General features: G+C 34.2%; 1 protein-coding gene across 3 annotated transcripts in view; it reads left to right on the top strand.

Moving 5' to 3' along the window:
• Positions 1–20965, top strand: part of Fut9 (fucosyltransferase 9) — a 233911-nt gene that overhangs the window by 200381 nt on the left and 12565 nt on the right. The gene's annotated exons all lie outside the window — the stretch shown is intronic.

Here is a 20965-nt window from a genome sequence, read left to right as displayed (position 1 = left end):
CACCGCCTGCCTCAAAAGTCCAAGGTCTCAAGTTCAATCCCCGATACCAAAAAACAAAACAAAACAAACACAAACAGACAAACATAAAACCAAACCAGAAGTGAGCAGGCAAAAGGAAACAAATCTCACTGCCCTGCAGGACCCTACAGCTCCCTGCCATGACTGTTGCTCCCTCCCCTGTCATCCCAGCACTGTGGAAGGCTGAGGCAGGAGGATCACTCTAAATCTAAGGCCCGCCTGGGCTACATAGTGAAAAAAAAAAAAAAAAAAAAAAACCTTGGAGAGAAGCTCAGCCGGTCCCAGCACCCAGAAAGAAGCTCCCCACCTCCATCCCAGGCTCCTAGGGCAGAGAAGGTGAACCGGTCCCAGAACCCGGAAGGAAGCTCCCCTGCCTCCATCCCAGGCTCCTAGGGCAAAGAAGCTCAGCTGGTCCCAGAACCTGGAAGGAAGCTCCCTGCCTCCATCCCACGCTCCTAGGGCAGAAAAAGTGAGCCTGTCCCAGCACCCAGAAGGAAGCTCCCCCACTGCCATCCCAAGCTCTTAGGGCAGAGAAGCTGAGCTCCGTGGGTGACAGAAGTACCCCCCCCCGGGGTGGAAATGAGAAAACACATAAACAGGAGTCAAAAACAGAGTTCCAGATCACCTGCAGCAACCCCAAAGGGAACTAAGATGGAACAATCTGATACTCAACCACCTGGACTCTCTGAACTGGCAACAAAAGAGGATCTGGGAAAAATGAAATCAGAAATAATTACTCAGATAACAGCAAAGATTTTGCTCATGGTGCAAGACATGATTAATAAATCTAGAGAGGACACAGATAAAAAAATAGAGGATCTGAGGAACATAATGGAATCCCAACATAGGAAACAAATGGAATCCATAAAACAGATGCCAACAGATTTCCAAGAGATTAAACCCTCCATCAAAAGTCTGGACAGGAGAATGAACCAATGTGAGGATAGAATTTCACATGTAGAAGATAAGGTTGCAGTTAGTGAGGAGGAAAAGAAAAATTGCTTTAAAAATGTAAGGGAACACAAGAAATCAATCCAGCAGCTGCTAGACGATGCAAAGCAGAATAACATAAGACTGATTGGAGTCAATGAAGAAAGAGGAGAGAGTGCAGATGACATAAAAAATCTGTTCACAGAAGTGATGACAGAAAACTTCCTGAGGGGAAAAGAACTTGACATACAGCTAAGTGAGGCATATAGGACTCCAGCTAGCCTTAATAAAAAAAAAAAAAACACATGGGCATATAAGACTTAGGATTCCAGAAATCCAACAGAAGAATAAAATTCTACAAGCAGTGAGAGAAAAGAAACAAATCACATACAAAGGAAAGCCCATCAGAATCACAGCAGACTTCTCAATGCAAACCCTCAAGGCAAGAAGAGCTTGGAGTGATGTATTTCAAGCCCTAAAGGAAAACAACCTCCAACCCAGATTGATGTACCCTGAAAAACTAACTTTCAAAATGGATGGAGAAATAAGATACTTTCATGATAAAGAGCACCTCAGGAACTTCATGAATACCAAACCAGCACTCCAAAAACTTTTAGACAATACCCTAGGAAAAGAAAATAAGAATCACAACCCCAGGAATCCCAGCACAATTAATCGATTGGGCGTGACAAATTAAATGCAAAGGGGGAGAATCCAACAAAAAGAAAAAGTCAGGACAAGGCTTTTAAAACTTTGAACTTCATCTCCCTAATGAGTGTATAATTCAATCTTATTATTGTACTGATTAGTATTTTTCTGATTCTAGAGTTGCACACCATTCCTTGTGCTATACTGGCTATGTATCATCTTCTTATGTCCACTTTTTAATTGGGTTGTCTATTAATGAGCTCTAAGAATTCTTTATATATTCTGCTCATAGGTTATATGCATTGTAAATATGGTCTGTTTAAGGACTGCTTTTCATTTTAATGATGTCATTTAAAGTTCTAAATTTTGATGGAATCTCATTTATCAATTTTTTCTTTTATACATCATGTTTTTTGTATCCTAGGTAGTTCTTGCCTATCCTGAATTCATAAATATTTTTCCTTCTAATTTCTTCTTAAAGTTTTATACTTTTAGGCTTTTTTATTTAGGTTCATAGATCCCTTCAAGTTATTTTCATGTATGGAAAAAAAGGGTTGAGGTTAATTTTTTATATATGGATACCAGGTGTTCTAGTGCCTTTGCTGAAAACACTATCTCTTCCTCAGCTCTTGAATTGAGTTTATAGTCTATAAAATGCTAATGTTAAATAATCTTTCAAAACTCAGTGGACCATATATGTGTGGTTCTATTTCTATATTCTCTCTTTTATTCAAATGATCTATATGTCTTTCCTTACACCAACACTGCCTTGATTACTGTAGCTTTAGAAGAAGTCTTAAAATTAGGTACTAAACATCTTCCAACACTGTTTTTGTTTTTGTTTTTAACTTTTCTAGGTCCTTTGTACTCCTACATAACTTTTAAATTTCAATATCCAATTCTTCATTAATAGCAAGTATACACAGACCTGAATTTTTATATATACCTTGTGTTTTCTAATCCTGCTAAATTCAAATACAAGTTCTAGGGGCTCCTAGAGATTTCTTAGTATTTTCTCTGTAGATGATCATTTCATCTACATATAAAGATTTTGCTTCTGCCATGCCAATCCTATCCTAGTTGTGTCATTTTATTGCCAGACTATTTTGGTGGGGCCTAGGTTTCAAAGTTTAATGGACAGATAAAGAGTAAGCATATCTGCCCTTGTTACCCACCTTAAGGAGAAAGCATTGTATCTTCTCCATTTATATAAGGCATTCTCACTGGAAGTATGGAGTACATGTCTTTAATCTATTGAGAAGTTTCTGTTCTACTTCTAGTCTCCTGATAGCTTTTACCATGAACAGCTGTAGAATTTAGTGCAATACTTTTTCTCCAACTAGTGACAGGATCATATGGCTTTTTCCTTCCCTCTGTTAAAATGATGACTTTTGGGGGTGAATCTTCCAATGCTGAACCAATACTGCCATCCCTATAACAAAACCACTTTCTACATACTGCCAGATCTGACTTCCAATTGTTCGTTTTGTTAAACAAATTTCTCTCTATGTTCATACATTTTTCTTTTATTATCTTTATCCAGTTTTAGGATGAGCACAATGTTGAGTTCCTGCAATGAGGGGAGAAGTGTTCCTTCTTTTTTCTGCTTTAATTATTTGATATAATGTATCAGTTAAAATGTTTATGAGCCTGCTGTTGTCATATAGATAGGTTTTCAAGCTAGGAATATACTTTCTTTAATAGGTGCTATTCAAATTTTGTATTTCCTCCAGAGTTAGTTTCATTAATTTGTCTTCCCAGTTACTTCTTAGAAGTTGTCAAATTTATTTCAAAAAAGATTTTTGAAATATGCTTTCTATATCCTTTTAAATTCTGTAAAATCTGTGGTAATGTCTCCTAGATCTTAATATTGTAATTTAAAAAATGTATAACTGATATTGTGTAACATGAAGAAAAGGTCTGAAAGACCAGGGTAATTGGGAGGTGTAAGGGAAGGGAAAAAAGGGAAAGGAAAAAATATGAGAAGAGGAAAAAATGGAAACAAGGTCTTTGCAAATAGGGAAGGGTGGAGGGGGTGAAAGGAGGGCAAGGGAAGGGGAAGAAAAATAAGAACCAAGAGACTCATGTAATGGTACAAGATCCTAATGATGAATGTAACTGTATTTTATACTGAAAATATACCAATAAACTTAATGGGGAAAAAAAAGATTATGGCAATGTTAAGTCAATACATATCAGTTATAACCATCAATGTTAATGGTCTCAATTCACCACTCAAACAAAATAGACTGGCAGAATGGTTTAAGAAGCAAAATCCATCAATGTGCTGCATATAAGAAACACAGTTCAAAACACACACAATAGACTGAAAGTTATAGGATGAAAAACAATACTCCATGCAACAGGAACTGGAAAGAAAGCAGGCGTAGCTATCCTATTTGCAGACAAAGTGGATTTCAAACCAAGACTAATTAGGAGAGACAAAAAAGGTCACTACATCCTTGTAAAGAGAGCAATACAAAAGGAAGAGATGGTAATCACAAATATATATGCACCAAATGCTATTGCATGCAACTATATAAAACAAATATTTTCAGACATGAAAAAATCAAATAAGCACTAATGCAATAGTCATGGGGGACCTCAATACCCCACTGTCACAAATAGATCAACTAGACAAAAAATAAACAATAAAATATTAGAACTGAACCAAACTCTTGAACAAATAGACTTACTAATTGTCTATAGAGTGTTCCACCCAACAAAATCAGAATACACATTCTTTTCAGCTGCACACAGGTCATCCTCCAAAGTAGACCACATTGTAGCTCATAGAACATGCTTAAATAAATACAAAATAATTGAAGTTATCCCCTGTATATTATCAGATAATAGTGCATTGAAATTGGAGATCAATAGCAAAAGAAACCATTAAGAACTTCCTAAACACATGGAAATTGAATAACACCGTCCTGAACAACCAATGGGTCACAAAGGAAATTAAAGAAGAAATTAGACAGTTTCTACAATTAAGTGATAATGCCAATACAACATACTAGAATTTATGGGACCCAATGAAAGCAGTCCAATGAGTAAAATTCATAGCAGTGAATACCCATATTAGAAAAACAGAGCAAGCTCAAATAACCTAATGCAGAACCTCAAGCTTCTAGAAAAAAAAATAGGGCCAAGAAAAACCCAAAGCTCATGCAAGGGAAGAAATTATAACATTCAGAGCAGAAATCAATGCAATAGAGATGAGAATGGTACAAAAGATCACTGAATCTAAGAGTTGCTTCTACAAAAGAATAAATAAAATTGTCAAACCTTTAGTTAACCTTATGAAAAAAAGGAAAGAAAAGGCTCAAATCCATGCAATTAGGAATGAAAAGGTGGAATTACAACAAATCCAGCAGAAATCCAGAGGATAATCAGTACCTAGTTTGAGAACCTGAACTCCAATAAGATGGAAAATACAGAAGAAATAGACAGATTCCAAGATACATATGAATCACCAAAGTTGAACCAAGAAGATATAAAAATTCTAAACAGCCCAATATTAATCAATGAAATTGAAAACATAATTAAGAATTTACCAACAAAGAAAAGCCCAGGTTCTAATGGCTTCACTGCTGAATTCTACAAGAAATTTAGAGAAAAGCTTATGTCACTAAAGCTTGAACTCTTTAATGAAATTGAAAGTGAAGAAGTACTCTCAAATTCATTCCTGAAACCAACCATTACCTGGATTCCAAAAGCTCAGAAAGACCAACCAAAAAAGAAAACGACAGGCCAAATTTCCTAATGAACACAGATTCAAAAATCTTCAATAAGATACTGGCAAACAATGCAGAAGATCATCAAGAAGATCATACACTCTGGCCAAGTTGGATTCATCCCAGAGATCCAAGGATGTTTCAAAATACATAAATCAATCAATGTAATACACTATATTACCAGAGTCAAGGAGAAAAAACATATTGATCATCTCAATAGATGCAGAAAATGCATTTGACAAAGTCCTAAACCCATTCATAATAAAATGCCCACAGAAAATTGGAATAGAAAGCCTTTATCTCAACCTGATAAAAGCAATCTAAGTAAAACCAACACTAACATCATATTAAATAATCTAAAATTGAAATCTTTCATGCTAAAATCAGGAACAAGACAAGGATGCCCACTATCACCACTCCAGTTCAGTATAGTTCTGGAAACAGCCACAGCAATTAGACAAGCGAAAGAAATAAAAGGAATAAAAAATAGGAAACAAAGAAGTTAAATTGTCTATTTCCAGATGACATGATACTCTGTATAGAAGACCCCAAAACCTCCACAAAAAAGATTTCTAGACTTAATAACCTAACTCAATAGAATAGCTAGATACAAGTTCAACACTAAAAATCAGTAACTTTCTTGTACACCAATAACACACTCACTGAGAGTGATATGGGGGAAACAATTCCTTCCACAATAGTATCCAAAAAAATGAAATATCTAGGAGTCAATCTAATGAAATAAGTAAAAGACCTCTACTTTGAAAACTATAGCACTCTAAAAAACAAGAGATCAAAGAGGATATCAGAAAATGGACAGGCATACCTTGTTTTGGGGTAGGAAGAACCAATATAGTGAAAATGGCCATACTTCCAAAACTGCTATATAGATTCAATGCAATCTCAATTGAAATTCCAACAGCATATTGCACAGAACTAGAGAAAAGAGTTCAAAACTTCATTTGGAACCAGAAGAGACCTAGAATAGCAAAAGCAATTCTAGGCAACAAAGACAAGGCAGGCAGGAAGTATCACAATCCCCATTCTGAAACTATACTACAAAGCTACTGTGATAAAAACATCATAGTACTGGCAAACAATCAGACCCGAGAATCAATGGAACAGATTAGAAACAACTCCAGACATACTCAGCCACCTCATCTTTGACAGAGGAGCCAACCACCCTCACTGGAGAAAAGATAGCCTCTTTAATAATGGTGCTCGAAAAACTGGGTTTCAACTTGCCAAAGATAAAAACTAGACCCATATCTCACATTATGCACTCAACTAAAATTGAAATGAATCAAAAATCTAAATGTTAAAACAGAAACACCAAACCTGCTAGAAGAAGGGTAGGTAGAACTCTTGAAGACATTGGTGTTGGAAAAATACTTTATGAACAAAACTTCAGTTGCACAGAAACTAGCACAAAGTATCAACAACTGGGATCTCATCTTATTGAAAAGCTTCTTCACAGCAAGAGAAACCACCAACAGAATGACGAGAGAACCCACAATGTAGGAAAAAGTTTTACCAGCTATTTCTCAGACAAAGGTCTACTATCTAGAATATATAAAGAATTTTTAAAAATCAGATCTCCCAAATTTAAATACTCAATCCAAAATGGGCATCTGAAATGACCAGATATTTCTCAGATGAAGAAGTAGAAACAGCAAATAAACATATGAAAAAATGTTCAACATCACTGGTCATTCAAGAGATGCAAATGAAAACAATGCTGAGATTCCACCTCTCTCCAGAAAGAAGGGCTGCTATCAAGAAATCAACAGTAACAAATGCTAGCAGGGCTGGAGTAAAAAAGAAACCCTTCACTGTTGGTGAGAGTGTAGACTGGTGTAACAATTGTGGAAATCAGTATGGAGATTCCTCAAAATCTAAGATTAGAAGTCCCATTTTACTCAGCTGTGCCCCTGCTAGGTCTCTTTCCAAAAGAATTAAAAGAACCATACCACAGCAATATATGCACACCTATGTTTATATTGGCAGGGTTTGTAATAGCTAAATCTTGGAAACAATCCAAATGCCCATCAACTGCTGACTGGATAAAGAAGATGTGTTTGTTCTTTTTTTAATATAAAATGGAGTACTACTGAGCCATAAAGAATGATAAACTAGGCACATTTATAGCTAGATTGATGCACACTGAGGCCATACTCAAGTTAAATAAATAAGACACACATGTATAAATACTGAATTGTCTCTGTAGTATAAGAAACGAAGTGTAAATGAGGACCAAAATGTATAACAGATAATGTGAAATAGGAAGCAAAAGTTCAAAGGGGAAGGGGAAGTAGGCAGGGAAGGTGGGGAACAGGAAAGAAGGGAAAGAAAGGATATGAGAAAAGGAGAAAAAACAGAAACATTGCTTTTGTAAATAAGGAAGGTGGGAGGGGTAGAAGGGAGGGAAGAAGAGTGGGGAAAAACAAGAGCTAAGATATATCATGTACAGGTACAAATTCTCAGTGATGACTATGATCACAATGTATACCTAAAATGTACAAATAAACTTAATTTTAAAAATAAAATAAAGGAAAAGATGGAAGGCAGTCTACTGCTCTCTGCTTTCTGCCTACCCTACCAAGGACTGTTTCTCTTTTGGGATACCCCTCTGCTATGCTCCGCTGCGTTAGAGCCAGCTGAATACAAACTGAAATTTCTACAAACTGTGAGCTAAAAGAAACTTCCCCCTTTAACTTTGGGTGTAAGGTATTTTGTTTCAGCAATGAGAAGATAACCAAGACAGGGTTGGATGACCCTTGAGGATGTTCTGTTCAGCATGTAAAGAAGCCAATGGAGCTAAATGAATATTGTGATACAACACCATTCTATCAACACCACTAAGGATTGGGTATTTCTGTCTCTAAGATTAATGATTTTTCTGTCTTAGGGTTTTTAGCTTGTAAACTCCCTCTTTCCACCTTTTTTTCTAATAATAGCATTTCTCCTAAGAATGTTAATCAGTTTGTCTTAGATTACTCAGCTGCAAGTTGTTTAAACTTGCTTGTATCTTAACATTTCTTTGGGAACTTTTATCATATTATCTCAAGCTTCTTTGAGGTTTATTCTTCATATTTCAGTCCCTACTGGTTTGTCCTTCTATTATAAATGTAACTCGAAGTTTCAGAAGCTCCTCATTAACTACAGTGATTTTTTTTATTTAATCCTAGTAAGGCTCGTGCTAATTAGTTTCAGATGAGTTCAAAAGATGATCAGCTTGCAAAATTTGGTCTGATCCAGAAACTGTTGTCATAGCAATGCTCCATCTAACATGGTGTTTATCTGTATAGGTAGACGCTCTCTGTTTTGCTCCTGCAGTGTTCTGAGAATCTGTTACCCTTTGATGCACATCACGGTGTTTATTTTATAAATGTATTATTCAGGGTTCTCCAGAGAAACAGAACCAATAAGACAGAGACTTGTGATATATACAGAATATTTAAATAGAGAAAAATGTATATACCTATGTACAGGAAAATATACTGTAAATCCTATACATAGATAGTTATTATAACATATCACCTCTCCTGATTTTGGGAGCTAAGAAGTTGAACATTCTGCCATCTGCATACTGAAAACTCAGGAAAGCTAATGGTAGAGTTAAAAGGATGACGAATGGGGAGCTAATGATGGGGATTTCATTCTGACTCTGAAAGCCTGTAAACCAGGACAACAGAGCACAAAAGATTCATGTTCCAGTTCAACTAGTCTTTCAGAAAGCAAATTTATACTTCCTCAACCTTTTTGCTCTATTTAGGTTCTGATTGTACTTGATGATGCTCAGGCACATCAGGGAAGTGCTTTGTTTCTGCCACCAAATCTCATAGTAATCTGGCCCAGAAACACCTTCACAGACACACCTAGAAATGTTGTTTTACCATCTGTCTGACATCTCATGGCCTAAATAGGTTGACATATACATTAAACCATCACAGACTGAAATAACAAGAATTTTATATTGGAGAAAATTATAGAAAAAAGCCAATTCTTTATATATTCTAGATATTAGCCCTTTGTCTGCAGAACAGCTGGCAAAAAATTTTCCCACTCTATATATTGTCTCTTCATTCTGTTGGTGATTTCTTTTGCTGTACAAAAGCTTTTTAATAAAATGAGATCTCACTTGTTCATTCTTTGTAATATTTCCTATGTGATCAGGGTTTTGTTCATAAAGTCTTGTCTTCAAGAGTTCTACCTATTTTCTCTTCCAGTAGATTTAATGTTTCTATTTTAATATTTAGGCCTTTGATCCATTTTTATTTTAGTTTAGTGAATGGTCAGAAATATAGGGCTAGTTTTAGTCTTCAGCATGTGGAAAGCCAATTTTTCAGGACCATTTATTAAAGAGGCTATCTTTCTTCCAGTGAGGGAGTTTGGCCCCTTTCACAAAGATAAGGTGGCTGAGTGTGTTTGGAGTTGTTTCATTTTATAATCTGTTCCATTTATCCTCCAGATTTAAAGATGCAATCCAAAAAGGAACATCTGAGATGAATATACATTTCTCAGATGAAGAAGTACCAAAATAGCAAATAAATATAAGAAAAATGTTCAATATCACTGGTCATTCAAGAGATGCACATGAAAACAATGTGAAGATTCCATCTAATTCCAGAAAGACCAGCTATTATCAATAAATCAACTAACAACAAATGCTGGCAGGGCTGCGAGGAAAAGGAACCTTCTCCACTGCTGGTGGAACTGTAGACTGGTGCAACCGCTGTGAAAATCAGTGTGGAGATTCCTCAAAAAACTAGGACTAGAGATTCCCTTTGACCCAGCTATTTACCTTCTTGGTATCTTCCTGAAAGAATTAAAAGCATCATACCACAGTGATATATGCACATCCATGTTCTTAGCAGCATAGTTTATAAAAATAGCTAAATCTTATAAACAGTCCAAATGCACATCAACCAATGAATGGCTAAAGAAAATGTGGTATTTATATACAATGCAATACTACTTAGCCATAAAGAAGGATTAACTTGAGAGACATTTCTAGGTGAATGGATGCCCCTTGAGACCATACTCTTAACTGAAATAAAGTGGACACGCGTGTAAATATTGCATTGTTTCTCTGGTGTGAGAAACTAAAAGTGTAATAAGAACAAAATGTATAATAGATATTAGGAAATGGGAAGAGAATCTTAAAATAAGAAGGGGAACTAGAGAGGGGGAAAGAATGGAAGAGAAAAACATAAAAAAGGATATAATGGAAACAAATCTTTTATAAATGAGGGGAAGAGGAGTTAAAGGGAGGGGAGGAGAATGGCAAAAAATGAAGAATCAAGATATGACATGTACAGGTACAAATTCCCTATGATGAATGGGATCGTTATGTATATCTAAGTTGTAAAAATAAACTTCATTAATTAAAAAAAGAGCCAAGAGAGATAAATCAATTGGTTTACTGTGACTCACCACCTTGCCCTATAAAGTGGACAGAAACTTCTTTTGTTTCCAGATAGAGGATAAGAAATTAAGGAAAATATTCTAAGAGAGATTTTGTGCCTTAACGTATTTAAAGATGCATTGTCCTTGACTGAAATAGCCAGTTTTACATCTGTATCTCAAACTCACAAACTTTGGCAACAGAGAAGTAGGTGGATTTGGATGTATAGGGCCATACATTCAGAGCAGGTGTAAGGTTCTATCAAGAATAGTCTCAAATCACTGATAACAAATGATGAAGGACAAACTGAGTCAGCAGGGATTATGAATGCCAGACAAGTTTGCAATCCAAACACGCTTTTATGGTCTTTTACAAACCCAACTGAGAAACACTTTGAAGAAGAGATTCTGATAGCAAAACCAATGAAGGACCAAATTATCTAAATGTGGTCATTTAAGATTTATATAGTAATCTGATGAGATCCACATTTAGAATATAAAAATTAATAGAGATACAATTATTCTATTTAAGCAATGAAGTCAACACTTATAAATCCCCTAAAAATATTAACTGATAGTTTTGGGTGGAAAAGTGTAAGACACAACTAAAGTTTTATTTAAACACTTTCTTTTCTCTACATATATTGCTTTTTGGCAACTGGTCTTTGAGATTAATTTCCAAATTTCCAAAACTAACATAAAGAATTAATTTGAAAAAGAAAACATCTCCTAAGGAGCAACTATCATAGAGGCCTTTGATCAACAATTGCTTATGTATCATTTACCCATGGTGTTCCTAGAATTGCTTTATAAACACTTGAGTAATAAAATAAAGCTCTATGCCAACCCTGGTCAAGTTCACTATTCTATACTCTTTTTAGGCAGGAGTATCATTGTCTAAACCTTCTAATACTCTGGACTCACTGTTCCTGGCCATTGGTTTCCAGAATGTGAGCAAAGGGAAGTATTTTTGAATCAAGTTTCTTATAAACAGTAGCTCCAGCATAACAAACATCATAAGCTAAATCTTGACATAAAATTCATATAACTCTTTGCAATTGTAAGCTAGAATCTCATTCTCAGCATATATTTTTAAAGCAACATGTTCTGGAGTCTAGTCATCTTTGTTGTCCCAATAAAGATGCCCCAGTCTTTATTGACCACTAATTATTTGACCTAGGACAAATAGATGCACATCAGTTTTCTCATTTGCAAAACATATATAATTATAGTGTACATTTCATCTGAATGTTGGAAATCTTAAAGGAATTAATATTTGAAAAGTGTTTAGAACCATGCATTACACAGGAAGTGGTACATACTTATTCATTAAATGAACAAAAGAAATATATTTTTCCTGAAGACCAAATAAAAAATCTATATAAAAGTCTTAGTCTGGTGCCTCGGTCATTTAAAAAAATAATTAGGACCTCTTAGTTCACTCATAATAATAATAATAATTAACAGCTATTTGGACACTCATAAAACACATTGAGAGCAGGAATATTCCAAGTATGAATTAGAAGCTAGCTACCAAAATCTGAGCAAAATCACCCAGTCTCTGCATTATGAGTCTAATTACAATTGAACAGAAGTGACAGTAGGAACAATGATGTTAATTAAGTGCACAAATGTAGGAGAAGCTGCTGTAGCAGCAACTATACAAAAATGGCCTGTAATACTATGCTGTAGGAACATGGAGCTTGGATTTAGGTGTTGGTGGGAGGCTGTCAAGTATCCTTCCATAAACAGCTGCCAGTAGAACTGAAAGCAGAAAAATGAAAATGAATAAATCATCAAAGAAGAGAGAAACCTTTCCAGAGGGAGGGAAGAGATGACTGGGCCCAAAATGAGAATTTTGACCAAATATAAGATGGTCTAGCATTGCCATTCAGGGGATGGGAAAGGGAACAAGCAATGCAAGGAATGCAAAAGTAGTGTGTTAAGACTGGTGACAGAGGCAGTGTCCAGACCATCCAAGGCTGTTTATGCCACATAAGGATTTTAAAGTGTTCAAAAGTAATTCATTGAAGGGCCTTAAACAAAGGGGCAACATGAACTGTAGTTTGAAATCACAACTTCATCGAGAACAATAAATTACAAGGCCTCACCCTGTAGGTTTTTATTCCATAAGTATAGGTTTGGGGTGGGAAAATTTGCATCTTTAACTGGATTCCAGGTCATGGTGTAGAGATGAAAAAGGAAGTGATCCATTTCCTGATTATTATAAAGGGTTATAACTGGTGCCCTGATAATAAGAAGGTTAACAGAAGAAAAGAATAACAAATTTATTTGATTATAGCCTTACATGATGCAAGAACTTTCAGAATGAAAACCCAATGCCTAAGGTAAATGATCCATTTTGTGCTTAGGTTAAGCAAAATGTATTATCGTCTAAGCTAATAGACTGAATGGGAACCTTAAATAATAGTCCATTCAGATTTTTCCTAGCCTCTCTGTATAGCATTCCTTCCTTTCCAATATAGAGCATGACCCCTTCTGAAATGGGAATCTTATGATCTACTATAAGACAAGGTAGGTTGGAGAATTTCTTTGTGGCCATTTCTAAGACAGAAAGGTGGGGGCAGATTATAGTGATACTTTGTGCTCTGGTTTGCTTTGAAGAAAAGTGGCTCCAGTTCCCATGATTTGTCTTGAGAAAGAGAAATTCTAGCTTCTGTGTCTTGCCTTCAGGGAAGAAAGGTGATAAGGGGACAGGAGATTGCAGAGAAGCTTTACTTTTAAGATTTTTACTTTGACATATGGTTTGCTGAGCTCCAACAATGCTAATTCTGCTGATCTCTGCACTGTGAACAAACTGAAAGGACCAAAATTAGGTATCAGTTGGTCCATTTAGAAAGTAAAGTCAGTGTTTCATATGAGAGATGATAAGATATGTGACCTAGAGAGATAGAGAAGTCAACTACTGTAAGGAATACTTAGAAGATAAAACTGGCAAGATTTAGTACTGGGATGGGAATGGATGTTAAAGGATAGGGAGATATTAAAAAGAATCCAGTGGGTTAATTGCTCTACCTTCTCATCTGGACTATAAGGAATAGTAATAGATCAGCCCAAAATAAGAATTTTGATTGTGTGTGTTTTGATATTTTCTTTGACTCTGTTTCACTGGATGCTATGAGTTAAAACCTGACAATAACCACTGTAAGTGCTGGTACTGACAGCCAAGTTATAAAAGACTGCTGGATTCAAGAGGCACCAGAAAGCATGTTCTAGGAAAATGGCATCAAAGCACTTCCTGGCTCTGTAAGCAGCCTGAGCTAGATTACATTTGGGCTCAGTGTCAGATTTGATTGTACTAGCCGAGCTGAAGCTGAGAAATAGAGCTACTTAAGTGAATAAAAACAGTGATTAAGAACTAGTGATTGAATAGAGAAAAGAAGGAGCAGAAGAATGATCAAACTAAAAGAGGTTAATCTCTGAACTGAAGAGTTCAAAGAAGTGAATGTAAAAAGCACCCCCAATAGAAAAAATTATAGTGTGAAAAAAATGGCAGTTGGTATTTCTCTCCCCATTGGAAACAAATATCTGTAGCAAAAGGAAAGGTTTTTTTTAAGCCATTCATTAGGCTTTCAAAAGATGAAGCTACTACCAAAATAAGTCAGGAAATGGTTGATATGTGCTAGAGAGTATCCAGAGGAAAAGAAAAGTACTGATGATCCAAACTGATGTAGTTTGGTGGCACGTTCCTAGGGTTTAAGGAAACAAAATAAAGGCTAAATCCTGGAAAAATCAGAGATTGTGTTATATTTGAGGACCTTTGAGAAAGGTTCACAAACACAAATTTGATAGCATTTCAGAGATCAACAAGTGTCTGCCTGCCAAAAAGCAAATGGCATTTCTCCCAAGGCTGCAGGCATTTGGCTTAAAATCTAAAGGAGAGAATTGTGGGAACCAAGAATAATAATGCACACAAAAAAGCCCAATAGCACTTGAAGTTTCAAGGGAATCTTTGAAAATGAGATAATGAATATACAGTTTTGTAGTACAAGATATAATATAATTTGGCATATAGTAGTTAAAGTATAAAGCTTTTGTTTTTTAATCTTCTAAATGTTCTTAGTGAAAAAATTGTAGGGAAGAATAAAATCAAAGTTTCAAATGAATATATACAGAAAATCAAGAAAAGCAAGAGCAAAAACAAAGAACTGTAAACAAAAAATAACTCAGGAAATTTAAAACATTAAAAAATTCTTCAGTACTCAGAAGACTTTTCATAATCCTAGATTAATATGATGATACTATTACATAACAATTACATGGCTAGTAAGTTACTCTCTAAATCCGAGCCTGCCTAAATAGTTTGCTAATAGTTCCATTTTAAAAAAATAGTTTCAGGTGAACCAACAAAAATGCCAAATAACTGAACTTCAGTGCAGTGGTTAATAAAAAGTGAGGAGATTCATAAGCTCTTTTGGGGTATTTATATACTATATAGTATTTTCTTTTAATTTAGAGAACTCTAGATACACTTTGAAAGATCTTGAAGGGGGGAAACAAAGGAAGGGACAATATCAACTGGATTTTCTGTTTGGGATGAAGTTTCTTTCATTTGTGTTTGTTTGTTTCATGCAATAAAACAAAGTATAACTGATATAAAAACGAAAGTAGTAGAAGGTAATAGAATAACTCTTGGAACTGAAAGAATACCTAGGGAACCAAGCAGAGAAGCACGGAATTAGTAGCAGTTTCCTAGAAGAATTTCCATATTATCTTCTCAGGGAACCCCAGTGTGATTAATCAGATCCAGCATTTTTCACAGTTGACTTTCTGCTTCAATTTCAACACCCCAGAAAAAGTTTGAATAGTGTGACTCCCATGTTCAACATGGGTTCCAAAATTGCACCCAGGAGAGGAGAGGTAGTATTCCAATAGGAAACTGGGGTGCTGTTATCAGAAACAAGGAGAGCAATAAAAGGCAGTTAAAATCAACAAATATATGCTACATAATACTTTGAGTACAATATGCTTATACAGTAACATTTTTAAAAAAGACTGCTTCCACAAACTTTTAGAAGATTCTGCATATATCCATTTGAAATTTTCCCACATATTATTAATAATGAGCTATATTTTGAACTTATAGGAGATTTTTATGTGTGAGCATTTGCACAAAATGAGAAGTAATCTATTATTATTGCAAAAGTCACCTAAGAGCACTGATTCTTCATTTTTAACAAGGAATAGACCATAACAACACACATAGTGCTATTTTAAAAACTAATTCAAAATTTGTACATATGTGGCAATCTTTTAAAAAATCTTTTATAGTCCATTTATCAATTTATTGAAGATTTATTTTTAGTCACTGGAGTTGGTATGGATTGATCATTCTAATACCTTTGACACATTTTTAACAAGGATAAAAAGTCCTATTAGACATGGTTTGATCATCCACCCACACAAATAGTATACTATATAATAATTGTCAAATAAGTTGATTCAAGAACTGCCAAAAACAGGGTAAATCTCTTCCAGATGTACATTGCTACTAAGGTGAGATTTGAAAAATAGGTTACTAATAATCCCTCAAGTGATGAGTTACAATACCAGTAGTCTTGTACTATGATTCTATCTTACAGATTTAGGCAAATATTGAATTCTAGTCTATGGTATATTCTTTTTCATTCAAATTAAGATCTGTCTCCTCCTTTCTGGAAAAAAAAAAAAGTGCTTACAGTGAAATTACCACTCCTCAAAAATACCTCTGTTCTCTTTAGTTTCCTGAAGACCTTGATATGTGTCTATGGTTCTCTAACCTTTTTCTGTTTTAAGCTCACTTCTATTCTTTAACATTCAGTAAAGCATTATTAGAATGAAAGCAGTCTCTTAATAGGAAACTGAATAATTTCCATACCAAGCAGTTATCAAGCAGTTTTTTCTAAAAATTTTATTATTCATATCACTAAGGATATTCTCTGATAGTATTTGAAACAATTAAATATAATGGAAAATGTTTGTCCTATTTACTGTTTCAATTTGCATTATGCTATAAATTTGTTGCTGTCTGGGGTGAGCACTGAGAGTGTTTTAAAAATGATTTGATAGATTAATAGCGCACGATATTTTGGCTATCTAAATTTCGCAACTAAAGTTTAGTTATGAGGAATGAGGACAAAGATCCCTGCCAAGGGGATGTCAGTTTGGCTCTCAGAGGCAAACTTTTCTGACAGTTTCTGTACAAAGCATGACCTACTAGTAACTTCCCCTATTGCTTAGTAATTGACCTCGACAGCAGTGAGAAGTTGAAAGCAAAAGGTATACGGAGCAAACAAGTAATCCAAACGTTCTAAGAAGCAGAAAAACTGAAAAAACACAGTGAGAGTTAAGATTAATTATGTCAACATAATTTTCTTGGGAGCTGTCTAAGAGATCAGTAAAGCGCACTCCCTGGTATATCTGGGTGGTCCTGGAACTGTGACCTTGAGGTCTATATCTGGAGCTTGGCTCCCTCCTCTCTGGTGGTTTTCCCTGTTCTGTTTATAGTTCACCATAACATGAGTAATTTTTCTCTACCAATCCTCTTTGCCATGATGTTCTTGCTTTAGAGCCAACTGACTGTGAAGTAAATGTTCTGAAACCGGGAGCCATACTAAACCTCTTTAATTTGTGGGTGTTGTTATTATGTCTCAGTGACAAAAGATGATTAATACAAACATACATTAGAACGAACAGTATTCTACTTAAAGACCAGTTCTTCCTCATTTGGGGGAAAAAAAGCTGTTGGGCTTATAAATGCACATTTGAGACAATGACAAAAGAGCCAAAACTAGGAAATTTTGCTCATCTGCTCATAGGAATATTTCTACGTCAACATCAGTAGCAGTTTTTCCAGGGAGGGATGTATGTCAAATGAACAGAGAAAGCAAGTGAGTACATCTTTCATTCACACCTGGTTCATTTATTTTTGTTTATGTAGTTACCTAGCATAGGTACTTTTCACATAGTTGAGACTCAGTCAAACATTCATTCATACAACATATATATAGCATCATATTTTCATGGCAAGGATAGTACAGTGCAAACTGCCTCATGGAGCTTGCATTCTGCTATCACCAAGATAATTGTATTCTCTGGCTGCAAACTGCAGAATCAGTGATCATAAAACATATTCATAAAATGCCCAGACTCAGGTCCCAAAGGACTGCAGTTTGAAAATGTGTTCTATCACTTACTTACTGTGTCACTTTAGGCAGTTGCTTAAACATTTTGGGCTTTAGGTTTTTTTATTAATAAAATAGCAATCTAGTAATGTGCTGCCAAAGCAAGCACAAAATAGCAATTTAATATGAGTTAATAGATTAGCTTGTGTGTGTGTGTGTGTGTGTGTGTGTGTGTGAATGTAACTGCTCAGATCATTGTGTGGCAAAAATGAATAGCATATATTGTCAAGTATTGTTCTTGTTAAGAAAAATTGTTCTAAATTGAACACTGGATAAATGGTCTTTAGAGTAAAGCATAGATGCTATAGAAATCAAAAAAGCAAAACTTGAGGTACCAAATGTGAATGGATTATTAATGTTGGTATTACTTATTCAAAGAAGATGATAGAAGGCAAGTGAAAGCATAACTCAGTGGTACTCTGGTTACTTATATCTCTGCCCAAATATCCACATCTGTGAAGAAGGACTTATAGAATAACTTTTTTTCACAGCAGCTGTATAAAGATTAAGGAGATGATGTGTGCAAAGTTTGGCACAAGGCCTGACTAAGAGTAACCATTTATTAAATGACTATTGCTGTTGCAATCTGATTACAATGAATCAACATCACTTATTTAGATGGAATTTTTAAAGGATGAAATTTAGAAATAATTTAGCATAGGTGTTGCCTAGTTTTTCCAGCTTTTTCATACCTTCAGTTTTAATGGAATGTTAATTTTAAATCATGTTATTTTTTAGCTAGTTTTTGTCATTGGATTGAAATTTCAAAAGGACTCAAAGACATTTTTATCCGAGTATTTCTATAAACCATTAAATTTTAGTCTTATAGAAAAGAAAGCAAGGATAGGTTTAGGAAATGTAGCTACATTTGTTCCTACTTTATAAACAACTCATTGAAAAAATCTCTTAATTCATATTAAATGTTAATGTTGTACCAATAAAAAGGAGACTTTTCCAGTAAATTTTATCAGCCTTCAATTTTTGTTATTAAAAAAATTAAGAGATTTTTCAACTGGTTATTTATAAAGTGGGAAAAAATGTAACATCCTAAATCTATCCTTGATCTCATTTTGATACATTTTCAATACTGTTTATGGCTTAATGTTTGTATTTTTGTGTCTTTTTTTATAACTGAAATTTGCTTTCTAAAAAAACCTCATATTTTGTTTTAAAAACAAGATTTTAATTTACTTCATAAAATAGGTTAAACTTTTTTCCTTATTTTTCTATTCTTTAAAATGATTTGTTTCTTTTTTTAAAAAAAGTAGGGTAATATTCTCTATTCACTGAATTGTTGATATCATTTCTTCAGAAGTATCTAGGCATAGTATATATTTTTAGTTGTCATTTATAAATTCAGTTTTTGTAACTGAAATCGTTGTTTTTTTCTTGTGCCAATATTGGTACTTCTACATTGCCACAAAAATACAATCAAAAATTCCATTAAATCCTTCCAATTTATTAGCATAAAATTATTCGAGTCATTTATAATTTTAATCTGCTTTAAATCAATAATGATTTATTCTTTTGATATTAAATTTGCATCTCTCTTTTCTGCTTAAAGTTTGTATTTATATTTTCAAAACTTTTGACATTATTACTCCTTTCAGATTTCTGCTCTCAATTTCAATGATTTCTACCTTTAGCTTAATTTTTCTCCTTTTTATTTCTTCAGCTCTGTACCATTGTTTTTTGTCTATCTTTTGAGTTGCCCAATTCATTCGTTTCCCCAAAACTACTTAAACTCATAAATTTCTAAGTACTGTTTGAACCACATATCGTAATGTTTGACATATAGTATCTTCAATGTTCTTTCTTCCAATGAATGAGATTTCCTTCATAATTCTTTTCCTTATTTTTCTCTGTATTCTAAGAGTTAACATATATATACAGACATCTACATACACGTATTAACTTTCATAATATATGTGTATTTGTTGTTGTTGTTTTCTATTATAAATTTCAGGGCTGAAATTAACTTTGACAATAAGATATATTGACATTTATTCCAATAATTGTGGTCTAGGAGTACTCTAAAATGCAAGGTCCTGAAACTTTAGGCTCAAAGTCAAGCTTTACTACTAAATAAAATCATATGCTTTAAGAATAACTACCTAGCAAAAAAATTAGTTTTAAAATGTGCACATAAGTTTAGATAATTAAGTGAAGGGTAATTTATCTCTTTTTCTGAACATTAGACAGCTCTCTATCCTAGTTTTAATCAAGATTTCACAATATTTTAATGACTGTTAGATCAATAGACCACATTTTGGTAAGAAGAACAATATTAGTTTCAGTGACTCAGTAAGAACTTGTGAAAAATTTTGCAAATATATTCCATATTATATCTTTGTGTTTTATTCAAAAGATTCATTGAATGCCAATGAGGGAAAACCTAGAAGACACTTTAAAAAGCAAGAGCCTGGGCTGGTCTCTTTGACCACATTTGCTAAAATTTGTAAGAAACAAATGTTCTCCATGTACTATACCCTTTTTTCTGAGAATCTATTTATTTTAATTTTTGTAATAGTAATATTTCATTGCAAAAAAATCTTTTTTAATGTCCCAATATCACTGTAAATGAGAATGTTGCTCTAATTTTTGATTATTATATCCTGGTAGATTATTTTAAAAGAAAATTATAAGAAAACAGGATGATAAAAATTATTAATTTTCTAGTTTATCTTGATACGTTTGTGAAGAAAATCTTAACATTTTCCTTTAAAAGTTTAGTTTTCTACTGAAAACTAAATATGATCTACATATGATCTACAAATTTATATGACAGTCTCAATATGCTAATAAATAAGTGAATATATCAGCTGAGAAATGTTTGCAAATGTGATGGAGTATCAAAATACTAAAAATTTTAGCCATAACTCTATCACTCTATCTTGTTTCAGTTTTCAACAAGCAAATAAAGAAAAAAAATGTAACTTGGGTTGAAGATGTGCCATTTTATTTAAAACAAATTCTGGTTTATTATTTGTAAGGAAGAGTTTCTGGGAAACTTCTTCTTAAGAACAATTTCTTAGCTTACCT

The sequence above is a fragment of the Heterocephalus glaber genome, unplaced genomic scaffold (assembly GCF_053883595.1).
Source record: "Heterocephalus glaber isolate CG9 unplaced genomic scaffold, H.glaber_assembly_v1.0 deba00001523, whole genome shotgun sequence".
Taxonomy (NCBI): Eukaryota; Metazoa; Chordata; class Mammalia; order Rodentia; family Bathyergidae; genus Heterocephalus; species Heterocephalus glaber.
The sequence above is the reverse complement of the archived record's forward strand: the minus strand, read 5'-3'. Positions and strand labels throughout refer to the sequence as shown.